This window comes from Equus caballus, chromosome 30 (assembly GCF_041296265.1).
Source record: "Equus caballus isolate H_3958 breed thoroughbred chromosome 30, TB-T2T, whole genome shotgun sequence".
Classification (NCBI taxonomy): Eukaryota; Metazoa; Chordata; class Mammalia; order Perissodactyla; family Equidae; genus Equus; species Equus caballus.
This window is the reverse complement of record NC_091713.1, coordinates 19,620,295-19,632,899: the sequence shown is the minus strand read 5'-3', so window position 1 is coordinate 19,632,899 and position 12,605 is coordinate 19,620,295. Positions and strand designations below refer to the sequence as shown.

Sequence of the window (12,605 nt, the reverse complement as noted above, 5' to 3'; positions counted from 1 at the left end):
ACACAAAGACTTGTACATGAATGTTCATAGTAGTTTTATGTGTAATAGCCAAAAATGCAAACAACTGAAATGTCAATCAACAGTTGAATGGATAAATACATTGTGGTATATCCATACAATGGAATACTACTCAACAATAAAAGAGAACTAACTCTGGATATACATGACAACATGGATGAATAAATCTCAAAATAATTATGCTGAGTTGTATAAAGCAAGTCACAAAATAATGCATGCTATATGATTCTATTTATATGAAACTCTAGGAAATGCCAACTATATTGACAGAAAGCAGACCAGTGGGTTTGTTGGCTATGGAACCCCTGGGGAGGGAGGGATGGATTACAAAGCAATCTGGGAGTGATAGATATGGTCATTATCTTAATCATGGTGATGGTTTCATGGGAGGACTCATTTGTCAAACTCATCAAAGTATACACTCAAGTATACGCAATTTATTGTAGACCAATTATACTTAAATATTCAAAACTTAATAATAATGTTAACACCTAATAATTTTATGAAGACTACTGTGAGCTACATCAGCGGTTCTCAATCTTCTTCATCCCAGGACACTTTGATGCTCTTAAAAGTTTTGGTTATGGGAGTTTTACCTATCAAGCTTTATCAAATTAGAAATTAAAACTGAAAAATTTGAAAAATATTTCATCGCAATATGAAAATAATAACAAACTCATTTCTATGAAGGAGGATAATCATATCTACCATATAGAGTTGTGATAAGAATTAAAATTTAGCAGAGTGTCTAGGACATGGGAAGCCTCAATAGACAGTAGCTATCAATACATAATTGTGTCCTAGAAATAATTAAGAAACATACTATATTTTACTGCCCTGTGTAATCAAAAGTGGTGTTATTCACAATAATAGCTGCCTGTCTCTGTGTGGTTAAAATTAGACATGGTGTAGAACCAAAATCCTATTATACATATAAACTTAGAAATACGCTTAAATATAAATGAAACACCATAAATAACACCCAAACAAAACTTACCATATGTTCTTATGTTTACAAGAACATAGCATCTGATTTTTTTAAAGGCATTATAAGCCAATTGGAAATTAACAGATTAGTCAACATTGTTGAAGCAAAAAAATAGCGAATAGGCAGAAAAAAGTCAACACAAAAACTCAACTCAATCACACACTTAAATAAGTTCTGAATGTTTAAAACTGAAAACGCAAACAAAAATTCTATAAAGAAGGGAGTTGTAAATTTAAAAACAGTAGGAAAATTTACAAAGAAAAATAATTTAATTTTACCAAAAAACAAATTTTTATTAAAAGATAATTTATATTGTACAAACAAAAAGCAAATTTCCCTAGGTAAAAGACTCATAACATAAACAAACAACTATGTGGGAAAAGCATTTTCACAAACATGTAGCCTATATATCTTCAGCATGAAATAAACTTATGCAAATGTTTTTAAAACTAAAAACTTAATAAATAAGTGGACCAAAACATGAATACATGATTCACAAATGAGAAAAAGAATGTTCATCCTAATCATCAAGCACAAATGTGTGTATACAAATTTCAAAGATATACAAACATACAGGAATTTTTTTTAAGTTCATAGCATTTTCTAAGGTGATAATAACGATCATGAAGGTATAGTAAGGACTCTCTACCAGTCAGCATCTCAATTCAAACCAATTTAACAAAAAAGGAAAAAAGAGAAAAAAAGACAGGGAGGCAGGAGGGAAGACAAAGAAATTGATTTGTTGGTTCATCTAAGTGAAAAATACAGGAGTAGTACGACCTGGTTTTAGTTGCTGGTGGAGCCCAGTGGTCCCATCATGGTGTAGCTCTTCCTTCTCCATCCCTCAGCTCTGCTTCTCACTGTGGTGGACCAATTCTCAGGCAGACTGTCTCTGTGCAGTGAGAAATATGATCCATAGTGGCTCCAGGGCACTGAATCCTCTTCATAGCTTACAATTTTGAAGGAAAAAAGACAAACTCATCTAATAGAAAAACCTGTGATGGCCCAGCCTGGGTAACATACTGACCTAGGATGAATTGCTGTGTTGGCGTTGCTGTTTCTATTTTGGGAAACAGGAGAGGAAATACTCTAACTGGCTGTCCTTCTTGATAGAGATGGCAATATGTAATGGCGACCCTGAGTGAATCACAAGGTGTGAGGGAAAGCAAGTTCTCAAAAGGAAGGAATATTAAGAAAATAACTTAGAACAGACTTTTCCCCACAGTAGAAGGGTGAACCAATACAAATCTCTGGAAAACAATTTGCAAATATGTATCAAGAGCTTTAAACTGTGTATGTCCTTTAACCTAGCACAAGGCTAAATCTCCTGGAAGCCAGCAATCACATTTGATTTATATTTTTGAATCACCAGCCCCAAGAGCATTTTTTTGTTTTTGTTTTTGTTTTCTGTTTTGTTTGGGTTTTTTTGAGCAAGATTAGCCCTGAGCTAACATCTGCTGCCAATCCTCCTCTTTTTGCTGAGGAAGACTGGCCCTGAGCTAACATCAGTGCCCATCTTCCTCTACTTTATGTGTGGGGAGCCTGCCACAGCATGGCTTGATAAGCGGTGCACAGGTCTGCACCTGGGATCCCAAACAGCGAACTGGGCCGCCAAAGCGGAACAGCCAAACTTAACTGCTGCACCACAAGGCCAGCCCCCCCAAGAACATTTTTATGTAAAAGAAAAAAGCAATAAATGATTGATAAAGGGACAGGTAAATAATTCCTCTTCTTAGAGGCTTGGAGCACAGGTGGCAGACTGATTCCCTGATCCAGGTGACATATTTCAACTCAGAAGTGATGAAAGGAAAACTCTCCCCACCTCTGCCACACCTCCTCACGCAGACCATGGCACAGGTTTTGTTTGGGGAAAATGCATGGTTTTGCACCATCTGTTTCTCTAACCAGAACTCTCTTCACTCCCCTCTTCATCTGCTTAATTCCTACTCAGACTCCAGATTCAGCTTCATCATCACATCCCAGACCTTCCTGAGCAAGCTAAATGCAGGTGATGTGCTAGCCGTGGAGTTTGCCTTCACAGAATTTGCCTCACTCACAATTTACATTTCTTCAGGACAACTTGATTAACGTCAAGTTCCACTGTATTCCTGGTGTCTAGCACAGTGCCTAGAATACAGAATACCTGCAACAACAACAGCAAAAATTTCATTGAGTGAGTGAAGGTAGAGGAGAACCCCAATGCTTTACTGGGAGTGTGGGAATGCAATTCCTTCGTAAAAGGAATCAAGAGTAGAGGTGACAGATCACCATGCTCAAGTGGCCAGCAGACAGCAGCTGACAAGGCATTCCAAGGGAAAGAAGAGGATTGAAACTTAGAGGCATCCTAGACTCTATAGAATTACAAGCCACAGAAAGTGCATCCATATAGCCACTCACCCCCTCTGCATTAGCAACACACACAACCCAAGATCTCTCCTGGCAAATCAAATTGATCTTGCCCACAGTGTGAAATGGAAATCAGACCTCTCATTGAGTGGATTCTGCTGTCTTCTTGTCATTCTCACTCCTCACCCCCTTTTTGCCCGCTGTCCCCATATTTTTCTGCCTTTACACAACACCCTCAGTTCTGGGGCATCTCATTCTGTCAAGTGAAGGAATGGAATTTTTCAAGATCTTTGCACTGTATAGTCGGAGGCTCTAAGAACTAATCTCAGATGTCCCATAAGGTAGCCAGATCCAGGAGTACTTGCCTAGGAGCTATGCATCTGCTTATCCCACTGGAGCCAAGCCCCTCACACATACACATTTGTGTGAGATTCTACAGGAACTGTTTCTGAAATATTTTCTTCTTGGTTTTGGGTCCTTGACAAAAAAAAAAGGAGATGGAAGAGAAGAAGAAAATAATGAAATAGGCTAACTTATGTTTTGCCTTGGTTAACCTCTATGTTTGTTACTAAGGGCAAGAAATGATTGCAATGATGACGACGATGATAATTACGAAGAGGAAAAAGAGGAGGAGAGGTAGGAGGTGGAAGATAATGTCGGCAACAAGCCACAGTCTACAAACAGCACCTCACCATAGTCGTCTCGCTAGGCTCCTTACCAAGTACTGCAGGCAAAGCCTTAGTCAAATCCTGAGTGAGGGCAGTTATTATCATGACAAACCTCAGATGGAAGTCTTAAGACTATCCTGCTTGAAAAACTACTACAGGGACTTCCCAGTCATTCTTGGGCAACATCCACATCTTTCCGACTTCAGGAATGTTCATGCTATCCTGTGACCTAGTGCAAAACTTTGTTCTTAGGTTGCCCTTTCTAAGGATGACTTCTATATCGCTCCTTTCTATAACTGGAAGCTGAACTTTTGGAGAACCACCTGTAAGATCCAATTCATTTAGACAAGCATATGAGTGCCTACTACCCAGAAGCAGATTAAAACTGCAGCCAACTTGATAACTGTGGGTATTTTTACCCTGTTGTAAGTTAAGCTTCAAGCTAGACTTAATAAATCTGGTCTCTGGATATTTTTCAGACCTTCCACTAAAAACGAAAGATTCAGCCTGGTTGAGGCAGCCTAACTAGCTTAACTAATATTTTCTTCTTGCATAATCTCTGATGTTTAAAACTCTATGGACAAATGACAGGCACTGAAAGAAATATGGGAAAAGCCCACAGAGGCAACGGAATCCATGTCATAACTCAAGTCAGTCCTGGGCTCTAAACTTACTCCCTTGGAAGGAAACAGCTTTTCAGAATGCAGAAAATTGGCTATTTACCCTCCAAATTTATTTTGTTTTTATTGACTTGAATGCAGAAGCCAAAAAGAAAAAAAATCAACCGCGAAAATTTTTAACTCTGTGGATCTATGTTGTACCGATTTTACATACTCTGCCTAATGTGCCAGTATCAATGGAGAAAAACAGCCATAAAAGGAAAAATTAAAACACATTAAAACAAGAAAATATCTCTTTGCAAGCAATCTCTTTACTAGTGGAAGCCACAACTTTATGTCTTTTTCAGCAGAGACACCAGTGTATTTTTTAATTCCCTCATTCCTTTGGAGCTTTAAAGCCACACTATAAAGCGGTGGGTCATCAATCAGTCATGAAAAGCTTAACAGATGATGACATAAATGACAAGAATATGATCTACAGCCACGTTTTTAAACCATAGACTAATTTTCAATTCTCCAAACTCCTCATAACAAAAAGAGCTTTCTAAAAAACAAGGGAAGAGTTAACATCTTAGAAATGAGAGCCAATAGTTTGTGTTGGTTTCCAGCTCCCAATCTCGTCCAAGCTGAATATTGCATACAAATCTGTATTTGTGAGACACCCTCCTCTACCAGTTAATCAAAGCCCTGGAAATTCAAGGAAACCTGTGTTTATGGAAATCTGGCATTTCTGTAAAGTTTTGAATGAGGGCTAAATAGAGCACTTCATCTCATTTTGAAACTAATGATTCCTGCCAAGTGGTTTTCCAAAGCTGCGTCTTCTGGCTCAGTCAGCATTTAGGAATTCATTTATGAGTTGGGTTAGTCAGAGACTCTGGAATTCAAATTTATGTCTGCAACTCACTAGTTTGCTCCTGATAGGCCTCTGAAAAGAGATTGTAATCAATTTACCAAACCCAGACTTCAGGAAATTTTCATATCCCAAAAAGAAGTTCTGGTTTGGAGCTTCGTCCACTTTCTGAATCAGCCCCCTCCCCCTTCACTTCGTGCTAAGAGCTGAGTCCTGCTGTGGAGCATGGTTGATCGTCTATGGCACTTTCCCCATAGCTCATCCCTCCATTCAGAACGGCCTCATGGGGTGCGCTGGAATTCACCTCCCCTAATAGACTTGCCAGTGGTTTATAAAATGGCAGAATATATGTGTGGTTTGTCACCTCAGGCAGTTTCTGTTCTAGTTCTTGATGGAAGTAGCAAAAGCTCTGATAATTGTTCATCCAATTTGTTTCAAAGATTTATCTGCCCAGAAATGTTCCAGGAAATTAGACTATAGGCTTGGGGTACGTGTGTGTGTGTATGCGTATTTCCCTCAGTCTTAGAAACCCACACTTTACTTTTTCGCAAGGCAGGGATCACGCATTGAGCAGCCTTTCAATGTAACCATAAATTTACTACTTTTAAAAAAATTTTCCTTTGAAGAAGTCATCAAATAAATTAGCAAAGCTGGAAATGCACCTCTAGTTTGTGTTGGCTTTGCGTTTTAGGGAGTTACTTAATAAACAAAAGTCAATGAATTCAAACAGTAACAAAGTAATTTCAATGATTAATCAAGTGTTAAAACTAGTTTAACCTCTCCTGTTTTACAAACTCTATATCACCCTGACTGAACTAATAGAGGAATAAGACACCCATCTGGAAATCTCATCTGAAATATTAGATTGGGAATCGAAAATTCAGCCAAATAGTGTGGCTTGTAGGGATATCCTGTCGGATAATAAATTGCATTAATCTTACTTAAATTTTCCATCTAAATCATGTCCTGAGGCCATATTACTCTGAGGAAACTATGCCTTACTTTAAACGCATTGTGCTACTGAAAACGATATTAAAAGAAGGGGGAAAAAAGAACTTTTCTTATTTTTTTTTTTTTCTCCTGACTGGTTTTTCCAACATTAAAAAATCTAAGTGAACTCTTCTGACTCTTCTGGAAGAACTAGTGCCAGCTCAGGTCGGCACTAGCTCTTGACAGTCACCAGTAGGAGACAATGTCTGTCACAGGACACCTTCAGGAACTTTTCTCTCACTTATCTACTTCTTTCCCGTCTGTGAACTCCGAGCCATGGTGGCTTTCAGCAAACATTTTTTTTCAGGGGTGGGGTGAGTGGGCGGGGTGGGTGGGTGTGAGGGAGACGTATTTTTCTTAGCCTCTTTTTGACTTTCATATATATGGAACTACAAACAGTGTCTTTCCTGAAGATTTCACTGTGGCCTCTTTACTCCTTTCATTTTTTCATAGAAAACATTTAAATCTGCTTAAATTTTTCAACTCTAAAGAAAAAATTGCCAAGAGGGGAAAAAATATCGTTGTGGCTTTCCTAGAACTGCAAGAAGGGATTCTGCTGGCACCAAAGCCCCTCCCGGCTCTGTGCCTCCATCTGCCACCTACTAGACACTGTGAATATTAAGTGAAGTAAAAGGTGTTAGAATAATGTTGACTCAAAGTTAAACCCACAAACCCTCGGAAATGCTGAGTCGTCTCTGCCGGTTCAGAGTGTCTGCTCTGTTAGCATTCGTGGTGAGAGGAGATCCTTGGGGCAGAGCTCCATCATTTTTCTCCACTTTCCAGAAAACAGCCAAGCAGGAAAAATGGATGGAGAGCCATCTCAGGAATGGTGCCGTCCACCAGGAGCACAACAATCCACGGCCCTTTGCAACTATCTCCAGAGCGGACCTCACAGCATCCTCCAGAGCAAGCTTCACTATCATCACCTACAGATGAGGAAGCAGAAGTTGTGAGAGGTGACAGGACTGCCAGTCAAGGATGGAGCCAGGACCAGACCTCAGCTTCCAGTCTCCTGACAATCAAACCACTGGTGGGTGACATTAAGTAGACTCCCTTCCAGTCTTCTTTTAGAATATATGCCACAGAGACCCTTCAAACTCAGCCTGTCAAACCCCAGTGGAGTGGGAGTTAGCACCATGGACTCATCCATCAAAGCCAGAAATCTCCCAGTTATCCCAGTCTCCTTCCTCTCTCTAGTCTTCCATGTCCTAACAATTCCAGCACCCTCAGCATTTTAAAGGGAAAATACTTTCAGTACCCATCCCTCTTTTCCATTCTCACTGCAGAAGCCGTAGCCAAGTCCACAGAAACTCTCACTTTTACAGTCTCTGAACTGTTAATAGCCATGGACCTCACCCTGCCCTTCCTCACACCACTGCCAGAGGGATTATTCTGGAATCCCACCATGCTCATGCCTGTCTTGAAACCCCTCACAGATTCTCATTACCCACAGGATAAGCTCCTGTGGTGGAAACACAGCCCCTGTCTGTGGCCCCAGTTATATCTCCCACTACGCACTCACCTCAACTCAAACTTGATGATCCAGCAGTTCAAACTCAGTACACAGCCTCAGCAAATATCGTGTGGTTTCGCACATGAGGGCCTGTCCTCAAACTACCCTTCTACCTATAAAAGCCTTTCGCACTCCCTCTGCACTCTCCCCGATGCACAGACTTCTTTATTGGAATGAATCATAGGCTTCCCCAGGGTACCCCCCTACCCTTCTCAAGATCAAGTCGGGTCCTACCCCGCTGTGCTTCCACAGCACACCTCTAGCCCAGCACTTACCACAGCATATTGAACTATTCCATTTACAGCTTGTCTCTGACTAGACTGAGATCCTTCAGGGCGGGACGACTTCTTCCTCACCTCTGTCCTCTGACACCTAGCCCAGTGCCCTGCAGACACCAAATGGCACAACTAATGTCCGTTGAAGTGAGCTCAGATTCTGCTTCTGTTTTAATGTCTTCCCCCAAACTCTTCGGTGATTCAGACAGATTGTAATGAATTTTTTTTCCTGAGGGAATTTTAGCTGGCCTGCTTATCTAACAGTTTCATTTCCCTTCCATTTCCCACAACTCATTGCTCCTTCCTCCTTAACTTTCCGTATGACCCACCCCGGGCAAACTAGAACATTCTCTCTACTCCTTTCTGTTGGCCATAACTTCTACTCCTTCCTCTCACTAGTCCAGGGCTTGTCCCCCTCAAAGGTTTCCCTGCCAGTGATGCCTAACTCCACCCCATCCCTATAGGGCCCAGCCATTGTGGCCATTGTTGAGCTCAGCTCTGTTTGGTTCTGTGCTGCTTGTTTCTGGGCTCCTGCCATTTGAGGGGTTGAGCACCTCCAGTGCCTTGTTCAGTTGTCATAGATTGTGTGCTCTGTAAGGGCAGGGACTGCAGTTCAGCAGAGTCTCCTCAAGAAGCACACCCTGGAGTGACAGGCTCATCCCACAAGTGACTAGGGCTGACTTCAGAAAATACTGTGCTTGCTGTTTTTAGTCACTAAAATCTCCTGGGCCTGGCGTGGCAAAGTTGTGTTAGATGTGAATGGCTTAAGGTAGAAATATTACAGACCACCAACATAGAAGAAGCCATCTGCTCGGCTATCACACAATCCTGCCAGTAGAGGATTATTCAGAGCCTACTGTCCATTACTCTGTTTCAACAAGCTTCTCTCATAACATTCTTTGAGGTTAGATGCTCCCACTGAAATGAATAATAGCATAGTTTATGGTAAAGGGTGAACTGAAAAAGAGTGGTGTCATTATTGCTGTAAGTACCCACAAAAGATGTTTATTATCACACACGGACACGGCCACAAACACACAACTCATCACTAATAAACTCATTTATTTCCACATAAAGTTGCACAATGTTGTGCAATCCAGCAGAGGGCTGAGAGATGTCAGCAATTCAGACCAAGCCTATTTGTCAACAAAACCAATCCATTTCACCAGCTTCAGCAAACCATTGCTGCAAGAATCGGCCTTTTTTTTTCCATAGAAGAAAATGGTTACACACAACCTTAAATAGAAAGGACGGATGCTCCAACCCCACAGACAGAGCAAACATAAGTTGAGGTAATATTCAAGGGAAACTTGGAGGTTGTGAGGTGGAGAAAGAGGATGCCATTTTGTCTCTGGTGTTCAGACCATCATTTTGTCTGTTATTAGAGAAAAAATATCAACGAACAATTAAAAAGAACAAAAGAGGTTTTCTCACTTAATACAAAACTGGTTTTTTTTAAAGAAATCTAGAATTTCTTTAATGTCTTAAGTACATTTATTGTGGGCTTACTATTCACCAGACACTGTGTTAGGTACTCAGCACATAAAAATAAATAAAGCTGTGCTCACAGGCTGGTGGGAGAAAGAAAAACAGGCACAGATCAAGATAATGCAAGATGACTGGTCATGATAGAGATATGTCATTAAGAATTATAAGCTTAGAGAAGAAGCATTTCTAGTTTGCCTCTGACAGACTTTTTACTAAAGTCACAGCCCGTCTGCCTAATTTGTTTCTCTTACAATAGTCCTTGTAGATCTTGAAAATAAATACCTGAAACTATTTGAGGGGAAAATATGTATCTAGGAAAGCAAATAATTGTTACCATGACTCAAAGAGAAACAAGGTCATTCAGAGGAAAGAGACCATGAAATAAAGCCAGAGAAATTCGGGAAATGAGAACACCCTAAGGGCTGTCATTTCACTTGTTGTAATGAGAATTCAAGAATCAATAGAGAGAGAGCCGTATCAAACTTGACTGAAACAAGATCTGCAACAAGAAATAACCTCTCAAGAACACTTGATTCTCTTCCTTCCCAGCATTCAGTTGTATTTTTCATTTTCAATTCATTCATGGCCCTCCCTAGAACCCAGCGGTCTTAAGGCTATTCATGAGGAAACTTTTGCACTCCCTTTCCTTCCAGGAGTCACAACTTAGTTGAGGGGACAAGGCCAGAAGGTATAAGAATCCATGTGACATGAGTGTGAGGGCCCTAGAAGTTGAGAACCAGGAAAAACCATAACTGACTAAAGCTGTCTGTGAGAAAGAGTTGGATAGTCTGAGGGAAGGAACAGCAGAAATAAAAAGATTGGGAGGCCAAGATTAGCAAACTTTTTAAGACTTTAAAAAATTGGAATTAAGTCCACTAAAAGCAGAGCTCCTGTTAGGGACAAGAGGAAATTGCAGTTGCTAAGTCTGATGGGGGCAGACTAAGAAGAGTCCAGAAGTAAGCCAAAGAGATTTTGGCAGGTAGATCTTCTTTGTTTCCAATTTTAATAATAACCAGTCAGCAGAACCAGTCAAACTGGCTGAGGAGATGATCAAATCTGGACTTTCATATTTTTAAAACCTGGGTTATGATCAGATACAGTATTTTCCACTATGAGCCTTGGTAAAATCATTCACTCCTATTAATATTTATAAATAAATGAGACAGAAGATATCCAAGACCCAAGGAGAGACTCTTTAATGTGTATTATTTTCCAAACGTTTCTACTTCTTTCAGACATTTAAAGGACGGTATTTAAAGAACTTGTGAGCCAGGTATTTTCAGGATATTCTGCCACTGGCTATAACTTTTCTCTTCCCGGATTGTACAGCACATTCTTTAACACTTTGCATTGCATCGGTGTCATTTTCAGAATGGCGCAGTATCAGAGTAGAATAGAGAGGAGCTAGGAATCCAGATTGTTTTTTGCTCCCAGCTCTCCCACTGACTGGCCATATCACATGGAAAAGTCACCCTCTCTCTGAATTGGGCTCCTTCTTTGCAAAACTAAAGGGTTAAGGTAGTGATCGTTCAGTCTCTTCCAGATCTAAAATTCCATCATAAATGGTGCCATAGAAGATTGAACTAAATCTTCCTGGCCCCAGATTATATTGCAGAAGTTACATTTTAGTAAATCCTGCTATCAACATGTTTACTTGTCATGTGTCTCATGCGTATAAAGTTAGAGTGCAGACTGTGCCCTCAACAAATTTGGTCTTTTAAGCTCCCCAGATGTTTAGATTTCAAATAAACAGTAGTAGGTAGTTTGAAAATGACAGCAGAAAGTCAACACTTCAGAGGAAGAAGCCAAGCTCCCTAAACAACAGGCTGGGGAACCGAGAACTCTTCAGATGCCTTGGGCGAGGCGGCCCCAGCTCAGAGAGTACAGAGTGGGTCTTCCAGAGCTCTGTGTGCATATCCGAGGATGATCAGGGCTAGATGCCGCCTAAAGGAGGTAGATAAGCTCAAGATACATGATCTGCTTTCCTGCCGAGAGCAAGTTGCTTGACAGGCTTCCTGCTTGTAAAATATGAAGGCTTCTTTTCAGTATTAAAAAGTTTTGGTCTTTGTAAATGAGTTGTACCTGCAGTGGGAAAAGGAAAAGAAACTGAATAATTTGCATTTTAAAAGGAGGAGGTAGATAGTGAGAAATAGTTTATAAGTTTCCCAGCTGAAGGAAATGTACTTTTCAGATTCTGGTCCCAGCGTGTCCATATGAGGGGCCCTTCGATCTTTATAGGGATCTAAACAATCTAACTTTTAAAAATATACATGTTTTAATGTACTAAAAGTCTCCAAGTATTCTACTGTTTCTTGATCTTCACAACAACCCTATGAGGTAAGCAGGGAAGATATTATCACCATTTTAGAAATGAAGGAATAGGTTCAAAAATCTTAAGGGACTTTCTCAAGACTTCACAGCTAATAAATATAAATAAGTGAGCATTGACCCAAGTTCAGTTTGTAGATGTCCTTCCAGAGTACTCTGTGGCCCCTTCTACACTTCAACTTTTGATTTTCCTTTTGTATTGACTTCTAAGGTAAATAATTTTGCTGTCATTTATATGAAAGTGATGTGACAATTCTTCCCAAATTAATACATAAGCTTAACACATTGATAATCAAAATCCCAACAGAAGGCTTTTTTTTTTTTTTTTTTTTTTTTTTTAAAGATTTTATTTTTTCCTTTTTCTCCCCAAAGCCCCCCGGTACATAGTTGTGTATTCTTTGTTGTGGGTTCTTCTAGTTGTGGCATGTGGGACGCTGCCTCAGCGTGGTCTGATGAGCGGTGCCATGTCCGCGCCCAGGATTCGAACCAACGAAACACTGGGCCGCCTGCAGCAGAGCGCG

At 40.3% G+C, this 12,605-nt stretch overlaps 1 long non-coding RNA gene across 2 annotated transcripts; it reads right to left on the bottom strand.

The window, feature by feature from the left end:
• Window positions 1-1,273: 1,273 nt before the first annotated feature.
• On the bottom strand, window positions 1,274-8,550 carry LOC106782900 (uncharacterized). 2 transcript variants are annotated; one of them, XR_011434101.1, is made up of 5 exons: window positions 8,269-8,499; window positions 7,154-7,406; window positions 3,718-3,829; window positions 3,064-3,149; window positions 1,274-2,143 (listed from the first exon to the last, which is right to left on the bottom strand). It is a non-coding gene; the product is annotated as an uncharacterized lncRNA (long non-coding RNA). The 2 variants fall into 2 exon arrangements; XR_011434102.1 differs by lacking the exon at window positions 3,718-3,829 and having other exon boundaries at window positions 8,269-8,550.
• Window positions 8,551-12,605: the final 4,055 nt, after the last annotated feature.